At 38.0% G+C, this 23,553-nt stretch overlaps 1 protein-coding gene across 30 annotated transcripts in view; it reads right to left on the bottom strand.

Annotated features, from left to right (window-relative positions):
* KCNMA1 (potassium calcium-activated channel subfamily M alpha 1) overlaps positions 1 to 23,553 on the bottom strand; it is a 768,728-nt gene that overhangs the window by 182,945 nt on the left and 562,230 nt on the right. The gene's annotated exons all lie outside the window — the stretch shown is intronic.

The following is a 23,553-nucleotide window of genomic DNA, read 5'->3' as shown; positions in this document are numbered from 1 at the left end:
TCAGCTCTTCACATTAGGTGGCCAAAGTACTGAAGCTTCAGCATTAGTCCTTCCAGTGAATATTCAGGGTTGACTTCCATTAGGACTGACCGGTTTGATCTCCTTGCAGTCCAAGGGACTCTCAAGAACCTTCTCCAGCGCCACAATTTAAAAGCATCAGTTCTTTGGCACTCAGCCTTCTTTATGGTCCAACTCTCACATCCATACGTGACTACTGGAAAAACCATAGCTTTGACTATACGGACCTTTGTTGGTAAAGTAATATCTCTATTTTTTAATACACTGTCTAGGTTTGTCATAGCTTTCCTTCCAAGGAGCAAGCATCTTTTAATTTCATGGCTACAGTCACCATCTGCAGTGATTTTGGAGCGCAATACTCTTTTTACACAATTCCAATATAAGTATTCATAGCAAAAAAAAAAAGTATATAAGTATACACATACATATGTATAAGAATATCCTTCTATCTGTAAAAAATCAGAAACCACAAATGGTAAGTTTATACCATTGGATACAGGAAAGCAATTAAAAATTATGATGAAAGTTTCTTCATAGAGAAAATTACATTAAAAGACACATTACTAAATAGCATATATAGTCTGTTTCTATTTTTAAAATATCCTATAATTAACTAAATGTTTGTAAAGCCATAGAAAAATACAGAAAGCTCTATACCAAAACAGTAACAGTTGTTATCTTTGAGACATAGAATGACTATGAAATACAGAAATATATAGATTTCTGTATAGTCTGAAGGCTTTTTCAATAAGCATTATGTATAACACAAAACAATGTATCTATTTTTGCTTTGGGGAAAAAGTAAATTTTTCCAACCCTAACTTGAATATCAGTAAAAGTTAAATGTAGTTTCAGAAAGGTCTCAATCCCAACTTCATTTAAATGTCTCTTTTCCATAATTAATCAAGTTCAACTGGTTTTCCCAACAGCCCTCTTCATGCTAGGCATTTCTGGAAGGGATTTACCATGGCGTCAACCATTTAAAACTATATAAAGTGAATAGCAACAAGAACACTGAGCCCCTCTGGGACCTTGGGGATGTCATGGATTCCCATGCCAGGAAAACAAGCAGTCTGTGTGGTTCCTGGGTATCTGTAAGCTGCCACCTCCTAAGTTCACTTCCAATGGAGGTTACATTAGGGGAAGGAAGAAAGAGAGCTTCCCAGCCAATCAGGGAAGTGACTCTTAATAATGTCCTGCACTGGTAATGAATGAAACGTATCTTGCTTACGGCTCAATAATCAGTTAACTGGGGGAGATATAAGAGACTTGGAAACAGTAGGAAATGCACACCTACTATCTACTTGGTGACACTCTGAAATACAAAAGCGAGGAATCATGTAGAAATAAATGGACTGCTCCCTGCTTCTCTGCTATTTGTCTGCTTTGTGCTAGGGCTGGGTGATTAAATCATGTGGGTTAACCCCATTAGTTTGAGCTGCTTCTAACCTACTCTCACACATTAGACATGTACTACGCAGTATTGCTGGGTATGTTTATTCATCTACACATTAGTTTTCCCTAAAGTGGGGTCTTTTAAAAAAAGAAAGGATTCAACCTTTTCTATTGCTAAATTTTATGATTTACTTAAAATTAACTGCTATGTGTTTAGCTAAGCACAAACTTTTTAATCTCTCCCATTCACAAGACTTCAATTTATTTTTTCAAAAACATATTCTTGACTTCATAAGCAAAGGTCATCAATGCTAACTAATCTGAAGAAAGCTTACTCTGCATTAGTAAATAGTTTGAAATATATAATATTTGGGACACTATATTATCATAATTTTTATTGGTAAATAGGATACTACCTGATAGATTGCCAGTTATAAATCCTTACAGTTGAATTTCATGGGCAAATAGTTTTCTTGAAGTAGAATTCAGCTTATTCTTTTAGCAGGGATATTCCTTTTATAATATATTGCTTATGTTGCTAATTTAAATATTCTACTTGATTTTTTAAAATAATGAAAATATGAAACTTTATCTTAATTATTATTCATTATTGACACTATTCCTAAATTAATATGGTTTTAATTTGGCTCTTTTGGTTATGATCACTATTTTCATGCTTTTATGGCCGAATGGAACTACCCTTGAGACCAAATTTTATTGTAGGTTCATCATTAAAATTCTTAAATTTAAGTAGAAACAAATTCTTTGTACAGTATCACTATTACTGTTTTTTTAAACTTAGCATACATTTTTTCATTGATTCATCCTTTCAGCAAATATTTATTGAGCATATTCTGTGTCTTAAGAGTTGTTCCAGTTACTGATTGAATTTTATTTAAACTGGCATACTTTTCTATTTGCCAGAAAAAGCACAACATATACCTAGAAGCTGCCTGCAGTGCAGGAAACGCAGGAGGACCTGCGTTCAGTCCCTGGGTCAGGAAGATTCCCTGGAGGGGGGCATGGCAATCCACTCCAGAAGGGGCGACAGAGGATGAGATGGTTGGATGGCATCACTGACCCTATGGACACAAGTTTGAGTAAGCTCTGGGAGCTGGTGATGGACAGGGAGGCCTGGCGTGCTGCAGTCCATACGGTCACAAAGAGCTGGACATGACTGACAGACTGAACTGACTGAACTGACAGACATGTGCAGATTCCCACATGGTATTTACAGTGTGAGATGGAGCAGCATTGAATGGACAGTCTAAAAGCTGAGGAGTTTAATGTCATTGTCATAACCCTTTCAGATTTCTATATCTTTAACACAGTCTCCTTACTGATAACAAGTTTTTCAGGTTCTAATAAATGTCCCCACAAAAAAGAAAACCCCACTGAAAATGGTTAAATGGTAAAATGGTAAATTTTATGTTGTATGTATTTGTCCACAATTAATTTACAAGATGATACTATAACATAAGAAGAATCAGTAATTATAGTAAACACTTACACCTTTTAATCCTTAAGGGCAAGAATGACAAGTTGTGACCGAACAATGACAGGAAAAGGCCAATCACATCAGGAGAGTCAGGGAGCCAGCACCCAGCCTTATGACACTGGAGCATGTCACAACTGAGACAACAGAACATCAATCTTAACCCCGAGGCAAGGGCTTCAGTTACCCCATCGTATCAAAGTTTACTTTTGTAAGCCTCAAGCATGGCACCTTTCACTTACTTTGAAAAGAGCCAAAGCAAAAGTCCACGTTCCTTTTACTTTTGTCAGCAGTAATACGGTATATTATTAGAAAGGGAAAAATTAGTATGAGATACATTGAGTTTAAAACTTGGCACTGTTCAATGACAGTGAACAAAGAGATCTAGAGAGAGTACAGTGAGTTACTGTCATCATGAGTCCCTTTAACAGATGATAAAACAGAGGCACAGAGAAGTAACCCACCAAAGGTCACAAAGCCAATGAGTGGTATAAACAGGATTCAGAGCTCATGCTATTAACCAACCCCCAAATTATCTCTTGCTAGAGACTGAAGAGGTAAATGTATAAGGAAGCAATGGTACTAGGATTTTGGTGGACTACATATAACCTAAGAGGAAAATACCAGAACAGAAGCTCCTCAAGCACTCAATATCTTAAACCCTGGAGCCCCTGACTTTGTCAGAAGTCAGTGAGAAGTATTATTGATTTTCAGTTGAGCTGAAAGGAGAGTTCAGGCCTCCTCTCAGAGCATGACGACATCATTTCTATTCTGTAAAATGGAACCATCCCAGCCTACAACTTCTTTCCTGAAATAGTACATGCTGTTCTCCACATTTGTGTTGTCAACATATTTTTAACTGTAATGTGAATACATACTTTCCAGCAGAGAAATGGAGGAATGGGAGCAAAATGACTTAGGTAAAGGTGCCAAAATTAATTTGCCAGCCATTCAGCAATCAGTCAAAGGCGAAGCATTTCCTGAGGCAGCAATTTCTCCTTTGGCTGTCACATCAAACTCCTGCTGCTTTAGAAGATCACCTAGCAAAGCTGAGCAGGTGATGTGCTCTGGGTCCTTATTCATCAAATACTCACAGATCTTCAGTGAGAAAAGAGAACCGAGCCGTGGGCCTCGCTCGTCCACACTTCTCATGGTCTTATTTATCTGCCCTTCATTATCCAATTTTTCAACCAGCCTAGTTCAATCCCTTAAGTAAATGGTCGTACACCAATCCGTGGGCTGATGGCTCCATCAAAAAAGGTACCATCCAACTGGAAACATCAGCCTTGGCTCTGGGGGAAGTAACACCTTCTTGATCCCAGATTCTGCATGTGTTACTAACGGTGGGTCAGTAATGGCACCTTTTATATTTTATGCTTTCTCTGATTAGAGTGAAACTGTGTTTCTCTAATGCTAACAACCCGGTGAATGTGAAAAATCAACCTTCCCAGCTGGGGTATGTTATGATCCCTGTGATTTCTGTTTCCAGTGAAGAGTCTGAATAACCATGTTGATTACAGCTAAATAATTTTGCAAAAGTCTGTCCCTATCTCCAGAGTCATATAAATGATTCCAAAGACTATCATACCTCAATCCTTATTTAATTGAAAACAAGTACATTGTTTTAATCCAAATATATGTTATGTTGTGCACATCAAAAATAATGAACTAAGAGGAAATTATAAAAACCAATGACCATTATGTTAATAGCTGCAATAAGAAGAGGTGAGTCATAACAAACACACCAGCATCACCTAAAATTGAGAGAAGAAAGCTATTGTAATAGCAGGTATTTATTACATTTATGATTTTTTTTAAACCTATCCAAATTCTCAGTATTTTTCCTTTAAAAGATGCACAGCTTTCAATCATAAGTCTTTAATTAGAATTAACTACATCTGAATATTTGTGCATATAAATTATACTTTATCTCTGTCCTTTGTAATGTAACAGTATAAAACACAGTGCTGAGATAGGAACTGGCCAGTGTATCTTTAATCCCACAAAACATATTTATTCCCACAAAAAAGAGGGAACCCCCACAGAATGTGTCAAGCTCTTAATTACAATTAAAAAAAAAATGGGATCAGCATTGGTGGGCTCTAGGCTGGTTACTCAGAGGAGGCAATGGCAACCCACTCCAGTGTTCTTGCCTGGAGAATCCCAGGGACGGGGAAGCCTGGTGGGCTGCTGTCTATGGGGTCGCACAGAGTCAGACATGACTGAAGCGGCTTAGCAGCAGTAGCAGCAGCTCAGGTCCTCATGGGTGCCAGAACAGAGAATGCCTCCCTGCACAGCTTTCTAGGGGTGGAAGAAACACGTGATACAGTTGAAATGACAGGAAAGAAGCAGAAGAGATGGGAAACCAATGGTGATTTGCACCTTTTCAGAATATATCTCTCCTCTGTGCCAAATTGCATATCAACGCTGTACTTCTTGGATGCGGACTCAGGCCGGCTGCCCTTCCTAGAATGGCATTGGATTTCAGGGACCCCATAATGATTTGGCATTCCACCATTATGGCCTATTTCAGATTGCATTTTCCAGAATGAGAGGATAGGAGCAAAGGATCTCAGATTGTCCAAAGGCTTCGGTATAATGTCAATTAAAATACATTATTTGGGATTTGATGGAATGCCAGATAATTGGTTGCTTCGGCATTGAACGAATAAATAAACAACTCCAAAGATAAATTTTGGGGTGGACTTGAGCCAAATCTCTTATTCCCAGACTAGTGGACTGCAGACTATCAAATGAGATTTCTTCCATCAGGCATTATGGGAAAAAAAAAAAAATCAGTCCACGTGAAGTTTGCAGAGAGAGGTTAACAGACCACAAAGTACAGGGCATTTCCCACCTCCACACCCCCTCCCATGTTACTCCAGTTCAGGTTATTTCTGAAAACACAAAGAATGCCAGAGGAACTGCAGTTAAAGGAAGAGTTAGCAGAAAGAGTGCTATGAGAACTTAAAAAAAAAATTACTACTTATAATTTCAGAAAATATCACCTATGTGGCAGGAAACTAGTAATTTTTTCAATATGTAGGTTTATCTACCCTTTCCTTCTTTTCCTCTTCAATGCAGAAAAGGCATTTATGCTTAAGTGATGTCAGACCTTTTTAAAGATGGGCCTATTCACTATCTGTCCAAATAGAACTTGGTTTTGCAATCCTGATAATAGTTAAGAACATTCTCATTTGTACTTCAAATAATAAGGCTCTTAAAATACTACTAAAAATAATTCTCATCTGGGTAGCGCAAGCAGCAAGTGAGTGTTCTCAAGCAGACACCTGCCAAGCAATTCTCAGAAGAGTAATCCAGCCCCTGGCAGGCAGGGTTTTCCAGAACAGCCTCTCAACCCATTTGGGGTAAGAGACTGGGTTTTATTTGTATTTCTAATATTCATTGTTTGGCAGACTCAAAGTTCTGCAAAAATCTAACAGAAATGAATTTCTAAAAAAAAAAAAAGAATAGATAAGAGATGCAAAGTACAAGTCCAAAACTTTTATCATTAGATTGAACCAATATAAAATGAATTTGTCAAAGATTTAGGAACTTAGAAGTTCTTAAGCACTTCCTCTCATTTCCTGTACTTGACTTTTCCTAGAGGCAAACAGTTCACAGCACCCATCCACAGACTGCATTTGCTGTTACACTGGTCCCACTCTATCTTATAAACCTTACTTCTCACAATTTTCCCCAAATTCCAGTAAAGCGGGATTATTCCCAACCAAGATTTCCCCAAAGTAAACTCAACAGAACTTGCTAACAAGTGTCACCTTGGACACAAGAGAGTGAACAGGGAGTCCTGTTAGTCACCACCAAAATGTAGGTTTTTTTAAAGGCAGAAAAATTCATCTAGTGCCTTGAACAGTGAATGGAACACAGCAGTAGCTCAATATTTGTTGAATGGATGATGAAATACATTTGGGAAGCAGTGGATTTCACAAAGCCAAACTGGGACTTTTCTTAGTGCTATGCAAAGTGAGTTTTAAATCTCCATAGCAGGAAATGTGATACTTAGTTACAGAATCCTTTATTTTAAGGAGGAACTGGTGGAGACCAGGATGCTATTCTTAATATTCTCTCTCCCTCATCTGCCCACCACTTTGTTGCCCTGATTCTACGGTCAGAATCCAACTCTTATTGTGAAATTCCCATCATATGCCATCTCACCTGTGTGGTCTTCCCTGGGTTCCCCCATTTGATGTGCTCTGTCCTGCCTTAATAGGAACACAGTCATGCCCACCTCTGGGGAGCTTGGGAGGGCTAAATAAGTTGATGGATAAAGAACGCTTAGAACACTCCCTGGCTCACAGGAAGCACTGAGTACACATTAGTTATAGTTAGCTACCATCACAGCATCTGAGACTTCTAATGACTGGCAAGAACTATAATAAAGTGGAATTTGAAACACAAGCTCCTGGCTAATGCATTCAACTTTGTATCTTCTAGAACAAGCAGCATACTACCCTATCAGGTGCTTATAAGAAGTGCTTAATTAATATTTGTCTACTTGAACTGAGCAAGACAAAACTGGAGGAAGAGAGACAAAGAAGTCTAATTTTTCTAGGCATCCAATCACAAGTCAGTACTGATAACTTCATAACATTTAGTGTAACCATAAAAGAAACCAATTTGTGCCTCTGAATGCTGAAAAATTCTACATTCTTGGTATGTCATAGGCAATGTGTATAATTGGGTGATTTTTAAACTTCCCAGAACTTACTGAGCAATACATTTTTGGGGAAATTTTGTCATCACAGAACATCTTGGGCTACTTAGTAAGTGGTTTATGATTTTCTAAATCTTAGATCCAATACCTTAGAGACTTGGCTATGAAAGGAAGGACTCTCAGGAACTGGTGTATTTGCCACCAATCTAATAGAAGTTCTTATTCTTACTAGCTACAGTCCCACCACTCTGCCTGCAAAAAGGAGCCCTCTTTGCTCTGTCCCTGACTATGCTCTCTTTCCCAAGTGATCCAGCCCTCGGTCTTCTTATTTTACTCTCTGAATTTCAATGTAGGATCAAATAACAATTCAGCAGGAAATAGAGTCCAGCAAAGGCTGTACTTGGCAATCCCATTGCTCCTAAAACTGAGACCAAAAACAACTGTTGGCTATTAATTAACTAACTAATTAATTAAGAACTGGGAGAAAAGGAAGGAGTTAGAGAAGCACTTGAATCAGCACAGGAATCATAAGGCTGCTTCTGATGAGACAAATCACTGGAGAATTACCTATGCTTTTAGAAAATCTTTAGTATTTTAGACAGTTTGGGGAGAATCTCACTGAATTCACTGATGTTAATACAGGATAATTTCTTACCAGTGGGCACATTTAAGGCTGTGAATCCAGTGCTTCCCAGACTCTGATGAAAATGTGTTGTCTGTAGTCCTAGAGTAAGGTCTAAGAGCCTACATGTATAACAAGCTCACAGATCGATACTCCCCAAACATGGACCATACTTAGAGTAGAAGAGGTACTCCCAAAGAGAGTGAAGAACAGGGAGCAAGTATTCCCCATCATGCCTTTGAGGACCAGGGAATCAATCATGGCCTAGCAGATTTGAGTAAGAGATGAAAAAGGGTGCTTTCTACAAGTATCACTAAATACTGGAGCCAGTTACAGTGAAAGCTCATGGATAATTAAACACAAGATGGGTATCCCAGTGTTTTGGTTGTTGTGGTCATTAGTCTAAACAATATTTCAGGAATCCAGATTTATCTACGTAGTCTCTCTCCATTGATCCAGGGACCCCAATGATAGCTTAGTCTCCATTTCAACGTGGGCTGTGTAAAGAGGGAACAATGACATGGCTATATTTAATTCAATTAAAATGACACTTTCAGAAAATGGCTCTAATTTGTATCCCTAATTTTTATTTAACTTTTCCATTTTAGGACAAAGTGTTGAGTGTGAGAATAAAAATGCTTGCCAACTCAGTCCTGTTTTAGTGACAGCAGATTCTGGATACTTATGTCTCCCATCGCTGTACAATACGGCCTAATAAAGTCGGGCCAAAGAGACTAGATTTCATTTCAGAGCAAAGGGTTTCAGCCATAAACTTTGGCTTTCTGGCTGAACAGAGCCATTCAAGCCACAAGCATAAATTCTGCTAGTTTTAGGTATCAGGATGATTGGGAAGCCAAATGGGTTATTTGCGAGCCAGGTATCCAGGGCAGAGGCACCCGGTTTATTGTGTATTCATTGTTATCTAGAAAATCTCTTGCCAGCTAGAGAATATTTTCACAGGAAGTTAAAATGACTTCAGAAATTCCCCTCTGTGGCTTCCTAGAGTGGATTTTGGGCCTCATCAAAAAGACATTTGGTTCAGAGATTGAAGGTGGACAGCTTATAAAATTGCTTAGGTGTTTAGCTGGGCTTAGCAGTTTCTTTTTAAGAGGAGCCCTGATCCCGAGTGCAGTAGCAAGGCAGGAAGTAAGGCAGCACATGCAGCCTCTGAGTTCAAATCCCATCTCACTGAATGCCCCAGGCCAAAGTGCATAACCTTTTCTAGCCTCGATCCCCTCACCTGAAAAATAAGAACAACAACAGTATATACTTCTTAGGGAGATGGATGGAATGGAGTGATCCCTGTAAAGCACAAACGTGCTGCTAAGTTACTTCAGTCATGTCCGACTCTGTGCGACCCCATAGATGGCAGCCCACAAGGGTCCTCCGTCCCTGGGATTCTCCAGGCAAGAACACTGGAGTGGGTTGCCATTTCCTTCTCCAATGCATGAAAGTGAAAAGTGAAAGGGAAGTCGCTCAGTCGTGTCTGACCCTTAGCATGCACTGCAGCCTACCAGGCTCCTCCATCCATGGGATTTTCCAGGAAAGACTACTGGAGTGGGGTGCCATTGCCTTCTGCATAGTACCTGACAAATAGCTAATGTTTGCTGAGTGGTTCCTATGTGATAGGTACTCTGGTGGTTTAATCATATTAAAAGATGGCACTTATTGGACGTGTACCCTGTAGATGTTCTATCAATGTTCTAGCATTATAAATAATGAATGTTCGTGATGGTAATGATGTTGGTGATCGTGATGATGCTGATGCTATTGATGATGATGGTGATGATGCCGGTGCTGGTGATTATGAGGAAATCTCTATCACTCACACAGAGGAACATAGCAAGTTAGATGCAGGGCCACTGATTCATGGCTTAGCTGCCGGGAAAAAAACCTGGAACATCACTAATCATCCAATGATCCCCTGGATTGAGGAGAAAAACTAAGTACCTTGAGTATATCCCCTAAAGATAGCAGTGTTCCCTGGAGGTCCTCCTTCCTCCTCCCCTTCCCGGGTTCACTCTGAATAGATAGGATGATAAGGGAGACATTAGGCATTTGGAAGAACTGACTGTCTCCCCAAATGGGAGAAAGGTCATATGTGATCAGAAAGGTCATATGTAATCTGATATAGAAAGACCCAGTCTAGTCTCCTGAAAGGACCCCGAGACAAAAAGACCCTGATGAGTTGACTGGATTAGCTACTTCTGGTTTCTGGGCTTGACTTCTGCCCACATCCCTCTACGTAGAGACTTACTAGATTCTACTCTTGTTATAGTTCAGTATTCCCAGAAAATTTCCAGGATGATGTCATCTAGTTGGTATAAGATGAGAAGAAAAAGACTTGTGACTATTTTTTTTGGTCAAGGAGAGGTCTGTCCCTATGCTCATTGGTCCATGAGCAAGTTCAAGTCCATCAGTTCAGTTCAATTTCTCAGTCATGTCTGACTCTTTGTGATCCCATTGACTGCAGCCCACCAGGCCTCCTGGTCCATCACCAACTCCCAGAGTTTACTCAAACTCATGTCCATTGAGTTGGTGATGCCATCCAACCATCTCATCCTCTGTCGTCCCCTTCTCTGCCTGCCTTCAATCTTTCCCAGCATCAGGGTCTTTTCAAATGAGTCAGCTCTTTGCATGAGGTGGCCAAAGTATTGGAGTTTCAGCTTCAACATCAGTCCTTCCAATGAACATTCAGGACTGATTTCCTTTAGGATGGACTGGTTGGATCTCCTTGCAGTCCAAAGGACTCTTAAGAATCTTCTCCAACACCACAGTTCAAAAGTATCAATTCTTCGGTGCTCAGCTTTCTTTATAGTCCAACTCTCACATCCATTCATGACTACTGGAAAAACCATAGCCTTGACTAGATGGACCTTTGTTGGCAAAGTAATGTCTCTGCTTTTTAATATGTTGTCTATAGTATATATCAATACTCCAGGCAGGACCCAGGAGGTTGCTATACTCTCAGATTTCTCCATAGGTGACACAGCCCAGCATTATAGCTGTTCTTCCAGAAACTGCCACTGCAGGGCTCTGTCCTGGGCAGGGCTGCTCTTGCTAGTTGGAATTTCATTACATATGGGAAAGAACAGTCAGCAAATCTCCATTCACTGAGATACCTGGGAGAAGCCAGACAGGCACACACAGGTTTCACATGTATATGCAGATAAAAGCTTCTGGCTTTGGGGCAGGGGTGGGTTTTGACAGAGAACTGAGGGATTTAAAGGACCCAGTGTCACTTAGGCTAATGAATAATGCTGCAGTCCTAGAAAATGCATTCAGGCAAATCATAAGTAATCTAGGGCGGGCTGCCTTGACACCACCCTAGGGGATAGTTTTAGATAAAGTTCACCCCTCTGTATTCTCCCACCAGTGGCCCAATCCTAATCCAGTATCAGGTCTCATTGCAAACCCAAACCATACCACCTTAAGAAGGATAAAGAGGGTGAGTGCCATCATATATTGGTAATTTTTCAACAGTCTGTTAGGCTCTTCCACTTCTTACAGTGGGTAGTAGGAAGCCCAGAAAGCTTAAGCAAGTAGTGCAAGGTCTTACAACAAATCATGTTCTAAATCAGAGACTTACAGCCACTCCCTCTAACCTAGGCCTCTGCCCACCACACCACTTCACAATTCTGTTCACATTCCGTGAGTGAGGGAGAGCAGGCAGGGTGAGGATGCGGGGGCACACTTGAATAACAGCACGTTCCATGAATCTACTTGGACAGGGAGACACCATCCAAGATTTGTGGATAATCAAGTCTAATACTTCATCCAAATTCTGAAAGAGGCCCCAAATATTCCTCTTTCTCTGGTACTTTCCTCACTAAATTTAAGGAGAAGAAAAATATACCCAACCATTGAAATAAAAGGACTTCTCATTGCCAACAAGAAACCAATAGAAAGTCCTTAAGAAATGATATTTATTTTGTCACAGTCTATGCTATGCTATGCCACTTCAGTTGTGTCTGACTCTTTGCGACCCTTTAGACTGTAGCCCACCAGGCTCCTCTTATCCATGGGATTTCTCCAGGCAAGAAAACTGGAGTGAGTTGCCATGTCCTTTTCCAGGGGATCCTCCTGACCCAGGGATTGAACCCGTGTCTCTTACATTTCCTGCATTGGCAAGCAGGTTCTTTGCCACTAACACCACTTGGGAAGCCCCATTGTCACAGTCTAGGGGGAAAAAAAGAAACTGATTAAATCCACTGTCTGAAAAAGAAATGCCATAAATATGGAGGCTCAGCATAAACAGACTTTTCTTGGCAGACTGATCACAGCAAAGAGCTTCTGCACACCAAGGTCAGTGGGCATAGAGCTATATGCTAGTTCCTGGTAGGCAGAGATACTCTACCTGCCAACAGGAAAAGGAAAAGGGAGGAAGTGATATCTCTCACTTATATACCATCAGTTAATTCCATTCACTTCCTGGTCTACTTCCAAACCCCTAGCGTACGCAAAGCACAGTGTTGAGGCAGGACCCCCATATTTCTTTGTACCTGAAACTCTAATCAGTGGGCCTGCATCATTCTTGCTACCATGGGATATGTGTGACAGCTAATGATAAAAACTACAAAAATTATACCCAGTTGAAAGGTTTTATTACATGGTGTTTTTCAAGATGGCAGATGGATGCCTAAAATGATCTCAGCATCATTTTACAGGTGTCCCAAAGTTTCTCTAAATCAGCCAAATGAGTCTGAAGTGGAAACAGCTACCTCCTATTGTTCTACCAGGAAATGCATAGGATTCCATTGTAATGCAGCCTGCCAGGTTATGTTATTCATAGTCACTGATGAAAAAGGCTGATTACCTCAAACTCACCCCTAAAGACAGTGACTGCTGAATATGCTAAAAAGATATGATGATGATAATGATGACACTGCCTTAGAGGCAGTATTCCCCCTGGTCCAGCTATAAAGGACAAACATAGAATATCATTTCTAAAGTGATATCTGGGTTTCTGGCTCTGTATAAAATAGAATAAGGACATTCCATCATGTGTCTTTCATTGAATGCATCTATTAGACCCGGAAAAAATGCATACAGCTGATACTTGAAGACTCTGAGAAATAAACAGTAAGCAGCTTAGGAGAAACGACCAGAATTGGAAGTACTATCTGGTATCCTCTAGCCTGACTTCAAGGAAAACCAAAATCTGTAAATGAAGACAAGGATATGAAAAGAGAAAGCTCCAAGAGAAGCTCTTGCTCTGACTCAAGACCAGTAGAAAGGGTTCTTAATACTCAGAGGAAGAGTGGGGAAAATCATGGCTTAGGATATTTTTTCTTTTCTTCTCTTCTCTTGGACCCCAACCCCAGTGGTGGCAGTAGCAGTAGTGGCAATGGGAGATACGAGGAGGTAGGAAAAACTTTTCTGGCCTGAGGATCTGAGGTCCCAAGAGAGTCTCTCTTTGTTCTCCCCCTGGTTTGCCCAGGTGAGGAGCCCCAGCTTTCTGGTCAGAGGATAAAAAAGAAGACCCCATGGAAGCTCAAATTCCCCTGGAGATCACAGAGAAAGAGAACTTAAAGTAGCTCCTTACAATTAGTTATGAACTCCTGGGCTTACCCTGAGCTGTGCAAGGAAGAAACTGACCCTACACAGTATATATAGATTTTGAAAACCAAAGCATAAACTATCACCCAGCTTGAGATTGATGTGGGACACATCCAAATAGCCCTGTCAATGTTTTGAAAACTCAACTCATATTGGAATTACAGCCCATAATAGCTTGGTCAGGACTTGCAGTCTAAAATAAAACAGGGCAATTATACATGCTACCATAAAATTATCAATGTGTTTGCAAGATTTAAACAAGACCTACTACTAACCCTGGGGTTCTCCATTTCTTCTTTTTCTAGTTGCTTTAGGTGTATAGTTAAGTTATTTATTTGATTTTTCCCTTGTTTCCTGAGGTAAGCTTGTATTGCCATGAACCTTCCCCTTAGCACTGCTTTTACTGAATCCCATAGGTTTTGGGTTGTGTTTTCATTTTCATTTGTTTCTATGCATATTTTGATTTCTTTTTTTATTTCTTCTGTGATTTGTTGGCTATTCAGAAGTGTGTTGTTTAGCCTCCATATGTTTGTATTTTTAATAGTTTTTTTTTCCCCTGTAGTTGACATCTAATCTTATCACATTGTGATTAGAAAAGATGTTGAATGATTTCAGTTTTTTTGAATTTACCAAGGCTAGATTTATGGCCCAGGATGTGATCTATCCTGGAGAAGGTTCCATGTGCACTTGAGAAAAAGGTGAGATTCATTGTTTTGGGGTGAAATGTCCTATAGATAACAATTAGGTCTAACTGTCCATTGTATCATTTAAGTTTGTGTTTCCTTGCTAATTTTCCATTTAGTTGATCTATCCATAGGTGTGAGTGGAGTATTAAAGTCCCCCACTATTGCTGTGTTACTGTTAACTAGAAAAAGAAGAAATGAAGAACCCCAGGGTAAGTAGAAGGAAAGAAATAAAAATTAGGGCAGAAATAAATGAAATAGAAACAAAGGAGACCATGGCAAAAATCAACAAAGCTAAAAGCTGGTTCTTTGAGAAGATAAATAAAATAGACAAAACATTAGCCAGACTCATCAAGAAACAAAGGGAAAAGAATCAAATCAACAAACTTAGAAATGAAAATGGAGAAATCACAACAGACAACACAGAAATACAAACAATCATAAGAGACTACTATCAGCAGCTATATGCCAATAAAATGGACAACTTGGAAGAAATGGACAAATTCTTAGAAAAATATAATTTTTCAAAACTGAACCAGGAAGAAATAGAAAACCTTAACAGATACATCACAAGCATGGCAATCGAAACTGTAATCAGAAATCATCCAACAACAAAAGCCCAGGACCAGACAGCTTCACAGATGAATTCTATCAAAAATTTAGAGAAGAGCTAACACCTATCCTACTCAAACTCTTCCAGAATATTACAGAGGAAGGCAAACTTCCAAACTCATTCTATGAGGTCACCATCACCCTAATACCAAAACCAGACAAAAATGGCACAAAAAAGAAAACTACAGGCCAATATCACTGATGAACATAGATGCAAAAATCCTCAACAAAATTCTAGCAAACACAATCCAACAACATATTAAAAGGATCATACGTCATGACCAAGTGGACTTTATCCCAGGGATGCAAGGATTCAACATTTGCAAATCAATCAATGTGATACACCACATAAACAAATTGAAAGATAAACACCATATGATTATCTCCATAGATGCAGAGAAAACCTTTGACAAAATTCAACATCTATTTATGGTAAAAAAAAAAAAAAACAAACCCTCCAGAAAGCAGGCATAAAAGGAATATACCTCATCATAATAAAAGCCGTATATGATAAACCCACAGCAAACATTATCCTCAATGGTGAAAAATTGAAAGCATTTCCTCTAAAGTCAGGAACAAGACAGGGGTGCCCACTCTCACCACTACTATTCAACATAGTTTTGGAAGTTTTAGCCTAGCAATCAGAGAAGACAAAGAAATAAAAGGAATTCAAATTGGAAAAGAAGAAGTAAAACTCTCACTGCTTTCAGATGACATGATCCTCTACATAGAAAACCCTAAAGACTCCACCAGAAAATTACTAGAGCTAATCAATGAATATAGTAAAGCTGCAGGATATAAAATTAACACACAGAAATCCTTTGCACTCCTATACACTAACAATGAGAGAATAGAAAGAGAAATTAAGGAAACAATTTCATTCACCACTGCAAAGAAAAGAATAAAATACTTAGGAATAAATCTTCCTAAAGAAACAGAAGACCTATATATAGAAAACTATAAAACACTGACGAAAGAAATCAAAGATGACACAAATAGATGGAGAAATATACCATGTTCATGGATCAGAAGAATCAATATAATGAAAATAAGCATACTACCCAAAGCAATGTATAGATTCAATGCACTCTTTATCAAGCTACCAATGGTATTTTTCAGAGACCTAGAACAAATAATTTCACAATTTGTTTGGAAATACAAAAATCCTAGAATAGCCAAAGTAATCTTGAGAAAGAAGAATGGAACTGGAGGAATCAACCTTGCTGACTTCAGACTATATTACAAAGCTACAGTCATCAAGACAGTATGATACTGGCACAAGGACAGAAAAATAGATCAATGGAACAAAATAGAAAGCCCAGAGATAAATACATGCACCTATGGACACCTTATCTTTGACAAAGGAGACAAGAATATACAATGGAGAAAAGACAATCTATTGAACAAGTGGTGCTGGGAAAACAGGTCAACCACTTGTAAAAGAATGAAACTAGAACACTTTCTAATATCATACACAAAAATAAACTCATAATGGATTAAAGATCTAAATGTAAGACCAGAAACTATAAAACTCTTAGAGGAAAACATAGGCAAAACACTCTCTGACATAAATCACAGCAGGATCCTCTATGACCCACCTCCCAGAGTAATGGAAATAAAAGCAAAAATAAACAAATGGTACCTAGTTAAACTTAAAAGCTTTTGCACAATGAAGGAAACTATAAGCAAGGTGAAAAGACAGCCTTCAGAATGGGAGAAAATAATAGCAAATGAAGCAACTGACAAAGAATTAATCTCAAAAATATACAAGCAGCTCCTGCAGCTCAATTCCAGAAAAATAAATGACCCAATTAAAAAATGGGCCAAAGAACTAAACAGACATTTCTCCAAACAAGACATACAGATAGCTAACAAACACATGAAAAGATGCTCAACATCACTCATTATCAGAGAAATGCAAATCAAAACCACGATGAGGTACCATCTCATGCTGGTCAGAATGGCCGTGATCCAAAAGTCTACAAACAATAAATGCTAGAGAGGGTGCAGAGAAATGGGAACCCTCTTACACTGTTGGTGGGAATGCAAACTAGTACAGCCACTATGGAGAACAGTGTGGAGAGTCCTTAAAAAACTGGAAATAGAAGTGCCATACAACCCAGCAATCCCACTGCTGGGCATACACACCAAGGAAACCAGAATTGAAAGAGACACGTGTACCCCAACGTTCATCGCAGCACTGTTTATAGTAGCCAGGACATGGAAACAACCTAGATGTCCATCAGCAGATAAATGGATAAGAAAGCTGTGGTACATATACACAATGGAGTATTACTCAGCCATTAAAAAGAATACATTTGAATTGGTTCTAATGAGGTGAATGAAACTGGAGTCTTATTATACAGAGTGAAGTAAGTCAGAAAGAAAAACACCAATACAGTATATTAACACATATATATGGAATCTAGAAAGATGGTAATGATGACCCTATATGCAAGACAGCAAAAGAGACACAGATGTAAAAAACAGACTTTTGGACTCTGTAGGAGAAGGTGAGGGTGGGATGATTTGAGAGAATAGCACTGAATCATGTATATCACCATATGTGAAATAGCCACCAGTCCAGGTTTGATGCATGAGGCAGGGTGCTCAGGGCTGATGCACTGGGATGACCCTGAGGGATGAGATAGGAATGGAGATGGGAGGGAGGTTCATGATGGGGAACACACGTACACCCATAGCTAATTCATGTCAATGTATGGCAAAAACCACTATAATATTGGAAAGTAATTAGCCTCCAAGTAAAATAAATAAATAAATAAATAAATAAATAAATAAAATGGATAACCAACAAGGACCTACTGGATAGCACAGGGAACTCTGCTCTATGTTATGTGGCAGCTTGGATGGGAGGGGAGTTTGGGGGAATATGGAAATATGTATGTGTGGCTCAGTCCCTTTATTGTTCACCTGAAACAATCACAATATTGTTAATTAATATACTCCAATATAAAATAAAATGTTTAAAAAATAAAAACAAACAAGACCTAGAGTTTTATAATAAAATTAGCAAAGTGTCCAGAATATAATAATAATAATAATAAACTTGGCATATGAATAAATAAAAAAAAGTCTCAACTTGCATCCAATGCTTATATGGCACAAATATTAGAATTATCTAACAAGGGCCTTAAAGTAGCTAGTATAAAATCTTCCAATAACTAAGAACACTTTTTTTAAAGAACTGAAAGACAGAAAGCCTTAGTAAAGAAACAAGATAAAAGAAAGAATCATATGGAAATTTTAGAATTGGAAAGTGTAACAACTAGCACACTCACTGGATAAGCTCAGTTGCAGAGATGAAAAAGGAAAGAACCAATAAACTTATTGTTGCTTTACTCACTAAGTCATGTCCAACTCTTTGTGACCCCATGAACCGTAGCCCACCGGGCTCCTCTGTCCATGAGATTTCCTAGGTGAGAATACTAGAGTGGGTTGCCATCTCCTTCCCCTGGGATCTTCCTGACCCAGCAATCAAACCTGCATCTTCTGTGTCGGCAGGCAGTTTCTTTGCCACTGAGCCACCAGAGACTGCAAAAATGACTAGAGGCTTAGGGCCCTGTGGTATATTTAAAAGTCCAACATTTGCGTTATCGGGATCTCAGAAGCAGAGCAGGAAGAGTATGCTGCAGAAGATATATTTGAGGAAATAATGAATGAAAATGTCCCAAACTCTGCCAAGGATGAAGCTAGAAATTCAAGAATCTCAGTGAGCCCCAACAGAATAAATCCAAAAAAATAATGCTTAAACCCAGTGTAATCAGATGACAGACAACTAAATACAAAAAGAAAATCTTGAAAGTAACCAGAGAAAAATGACTCATTACTTACAGGTTAGCAATTCCAATGACTACAGATTTCTCACCAGAAACAATGGAGGCAAGAAGGAAACAAAACAAAAATTTTAATTACTGAAAGAAAAGATTTCAGCTTGATTTCAGCTGGAATCAAGATTACCAGGAGAAATACCAATAACCTCAGGTATGCAGATGACAACACCCTTATGGCAGAAAGCGAAGAGGAACTAAACAGCCTCTTGATGAAAGTGCAAGAGGACAGTGAAAAAGTTGACTTAAAACTCAACATTCAGAAAACTAAGATCATGACATCTGGTCCCATCACTTCATGGCAAATAGATGGAGAAACAATGGAATGTTTATTTGGGGGGACTCCAAAATCACTGCAGATGGTGACTGCAGCCATGAAATTAGAAGATGCTTGCTCCTTGGAAGAAAAGTTATGACCAACCTAGACAGCATACTGAAAAGCAGAGACATTACTTTGCCAACAAAGGTCCATTTAGTAAAAGCTATGGTTTTTCCAGTAGCCATGTATGGATGTGAGAGTTAAACTATGAAGAAAGCTGAGCACTTAATTGATGCTTTTGAACTGTGGTGTTGGAGAAGACTCTTCAGAGTCTCTTGGACAGCAAGGAGATCAAACCAGTCCATCCTAAAGGAAATCAGTTCTGAATAGTCATTGGAAGGATTGATGCTGAAGCTGAAACTCCAATACTTTGGCCATCTGATGCAAAAAACTGACTCATTGGAAAGACTCTGATGCTGGGAAAGATTGAAGGCAGGAGGAGAAGGGGACAACAGAGGATGAGATAGTTGGATGGCATCACTGACTCAATGAACATGAGTTTGAGCAAGCTCCAGGAGTTGGTGATTGACAGGGAAGCCTGGCATGCTGCAGTCCATGGGTCACAAAGACTCAGACATGAATGAGTGACTGAATTGAACTGAAATGAACTGAAAGAGAAGATTAGTCAACCCAGAATTCTGTGTCCACCAAAAATATCCTTCAGGAATGAAGATGAAATAAAGACATTCTCAGATGAAGAAAAATCGTTTATAGGGAAGACAGAATGGAAATGATTCCAAGGGGGAAGTTGGAACATCAGGAATGAAGACAGAACAACTGAAATGGGAAATATTATAGCACTGTCTGATGGAGTTTTCAACAACACAACTACAACAAAAATGGGGAGGGTAAAGAGATCCATAGGTTAGTAAGTTTTCCACATTACACTGGTATACCACTGAATCTAAGAAGATCTGGAAAGTTAAGTATGCACATTATCCCAAGGGTAATCAGTTAAATACTATATAAAGTTATATAATAAAAAAAATACTACAAATAAAATGAAATCTAAACTGTTTATAAGAAGAAAATAAAGAGGAAAGAGGAGAACTAAAACAGAGGAAATTCACAGAAAACAAATAACAGAATATTAGATATAATCCAAACATATCTATAACTATGTTAGATATAAATGGTCTAGAGATTCACAGAGTAATTTTTTAAATGATCTAAGTATAAGTTGGCTACAGGAAAATCACTTAAAATTTAAAGAGGTAGTTTGTTTCAAAAAAAAATCATCAGAACCTATATATTTCTTCATCAAAACATTAATCAAAAAGAAATCTTGGATGGGTCTATTAAATCAGATCTGAAATCTACTGGACTTTAGAACAAAGAAAATTGCCAAGGATATAGAGACAAAATATAATAACAAAAAGTTCAAGTCATCAATAAAATGCAACAATCCAAATATATATATATACTTAGTAGAGTTTCAAAATTCACAAAGCAAAATTTGACAGAACAAACAAATCCAAAATTATAATTGGAGACTTCAGCATTCATCTCATTGTAATAGGTAGACTCAGTAGACATAAAATCAGCAAGGGTATAAAACTGAACACCTTCAGCCAACTGGCCCAAATGAACATTAATAGAACATTGTACCCAACAATAGCAGAATATTCATTCTTTTTAAGCTTGCATTCACCAAGATAGATCATATAAAATACACTTTAACAAATTAAAAAGAATCAAAATCATACAAAGTAGGTTCCCTTACCATAATGGAATCAGACCATAAATAATAATAGAAATATAACAGGAATAGCTCCAAATACTTGGTGATTGAGCAACAAACATTTAAATAACCCATGGGTCAAAGAAGAAGCCTCAAATGAAATTATAAAATATTTTAACCATATGAAAATACATCATTTCAAAAATTGTGGAATGTACCTAAAGCAGTTCTTAGACTGAAACAGATGGCCTTAAATGCTTACACTAAGAAAGAAAAGTCTCAAATCAATAACTACACTTCGTCTTTAAAGTTAGAAGAGTAAAATAAACCTAAAGCAAGCAGAAAGAAAACAGAAAAATAAGGAAAATAATACAAGCAAAAACTTTGAAAAGATCAGCAAAATTTATGTGTCAAAAAAAGAAAGGAAGAGAAGAATGAAGGAAAGAACAAGACAAATCTAAAAATCAAGAATGAGCAGAGGTCATTTTATAGACCTTATTATAATGACCTGAAGACGTTAAATGGACAACAGAAAACTACGAACTTATATATATAAATTGAACAACTCAGATTAGTTCAACTAATTTCTATTTTTTAGAAAGTTCAAACTGCAACAACTCACCCAAGATTAAATAATCTAAAGAGATTTTTAACTAATTACATTAGTCTTTAAAATTTTTTGGTAAAATAAATCTAATGAATTCTACTATACATTTAAGGGAGAAAAAAAAAAACCCCACCATTTCTACATAATCGCTTCTAGAAAATAGAAGGGAAAGATTTCTCAACTTATTTTATGAAGTCAACTTTACCCTGATACTAAAGACAGACAAAGATCATATAAAAAGTCTATAAAAAATATCTACTCACAAACACAGACATAAAAAAATGCTCATAAATATATTAGGAAATCAAATCTATATATCTACCTGTAGGTATATAGCTATAGAAATAGATAACAGACATATATAAATCACACTATGAGCAGGTGGGTTCTGTCTTGGAATGTACAGGGTCTGGTTCAAACTTCTCAAATCAGACAATGTAATCCACAATATTAACAGTGTAAAGAAGAAAAGCAACATGATTTATCAATTGATACAGGAAAAGCCTTTGGCAACATTCAAAATCCATCTACAAAAAAAAAAAATTAAACAAAAAACCTCTCATTATATTATGAATAGAAAAGAACTTCCTCAACCTTAGGAGAACATCTACAAAACACTTACAACTAATATTATACTTAATGGTAAAACAATGAATATTTTCCCCCTAAGAGCAGGAATAAATCAAAGATGTCCACTCTCACTCCACCTATTCAACATCCTGCAAGAAGTGCCCACTGGTGGAATATAGTGAAGGAGTCAACGTCAACATAGAAAAATAATGTTTACTTCTACTTACCACCAATGAACAACTAGAACCTGAATGTTTTTAAAACACCACTTAAAATATCTCCCCCCAAGTGTAATATTTACATACAAACCTAACAAAAATATAGAGAATCTATTTGCTGAAAACCACAAAACAATGATAAAAGAAGTTTAAAGACTATCTATCTAAGTAAATGGAGACACCATGTTCAAGGATTGGAACAGAAGTTCATGAATGCTAATGTTCCCCCAAACTTTTATCTATAGGATTAACACAATTCCAACCAAAATTAGTAGGTTTTTTTTTTAATAGGTATAGAAAAGCTGATCCTAAAATATATATGAAAAGCCAAAGCACTAGAATAACCAGAGCAGTTTTGAAGAAGAACACATTTGGAGAAATCACATTACTGATGGCAAATTTTAAGCCACAGAGGATTATTCCCAGATCTAAAAACCCAATGGTATTTATTTGGTTGGATTTTGAAGGTACTTGGGGCTAGTAGCTCCTTTCTTCCTCCCATTTTTTTTTCCATTTGGAATGGGAATGCCTATAACTGTTATGGCTGTCCTGCTATTATATTTTGGAAGCAGAATACCTGTCTCCTAATTTTAAAGATCCATAGATGCCCTGAAAACACTTCAATTTTAGTCCAGAGAAACTGAATTCAGACTTCTGGCCTCCAGAAAAGGAAGAGAAAAAAAGTCTGTTGTAAGTAACTACCTTCGTGGTAATTTATTATAGCAGCCAGAGGAAATTAATACATGTGGTTTCATTTCTCTTGGGTAGATACTTAACAGTAGAATGGCTGGATCATATGGAAACTCTCTAACATTTGGAGAAAACCTCTGAACTTTCAAAATTAAAAACGTTACCTGGGAAAGACAGTGTAAGAAAATTTCCTTTCTTCTTCTCAGCACTGTTTAGCTCTTCTGGATCTCATGTCCTTTTATTGATATGATCTCCATGTTGGAAATCCAGCATCTTCATTCTGACCCACTGATACCCTCCTTTAGAGGGTTGGGACTATGGTTTTTAGCTTTTTTACATCCCCGTTCAGCAAACTGGTCATCATCTCCCTCCCTGGATCCAATGCATCACTTGACTTGAGCAACAAATTCTCCCAAATGACAAGGCATTATGGTCTTATCAGTCTTGCCTGGCTCTTTTCCATACTAAGGTGCCATGGAGGGAATGAAGGGAGATACATGAATTTCCCACCTTTGAAAAATATCTTATTGTTCGTATCATGTATTTAGGCATGCTTGGAGA

Source organism: Capra hircus, chromosome 28 (genome assembly GCF_001704415.2).
Source record: "Capra hircus breed San Clemente chromosome 28, ASM170441v1, whole genome shotgun sequence".
NCBI classification, from domain to species: Eukaryota; Metazoa; Chordata; class Mammalia; order Artiodactyla; family Bovidae; genus Capra; species Capra hircus.
Note: the sequence above shows the minus strand (reverse complement) of the source record. Positions and strands in the feature narration are given on the sequence as shown.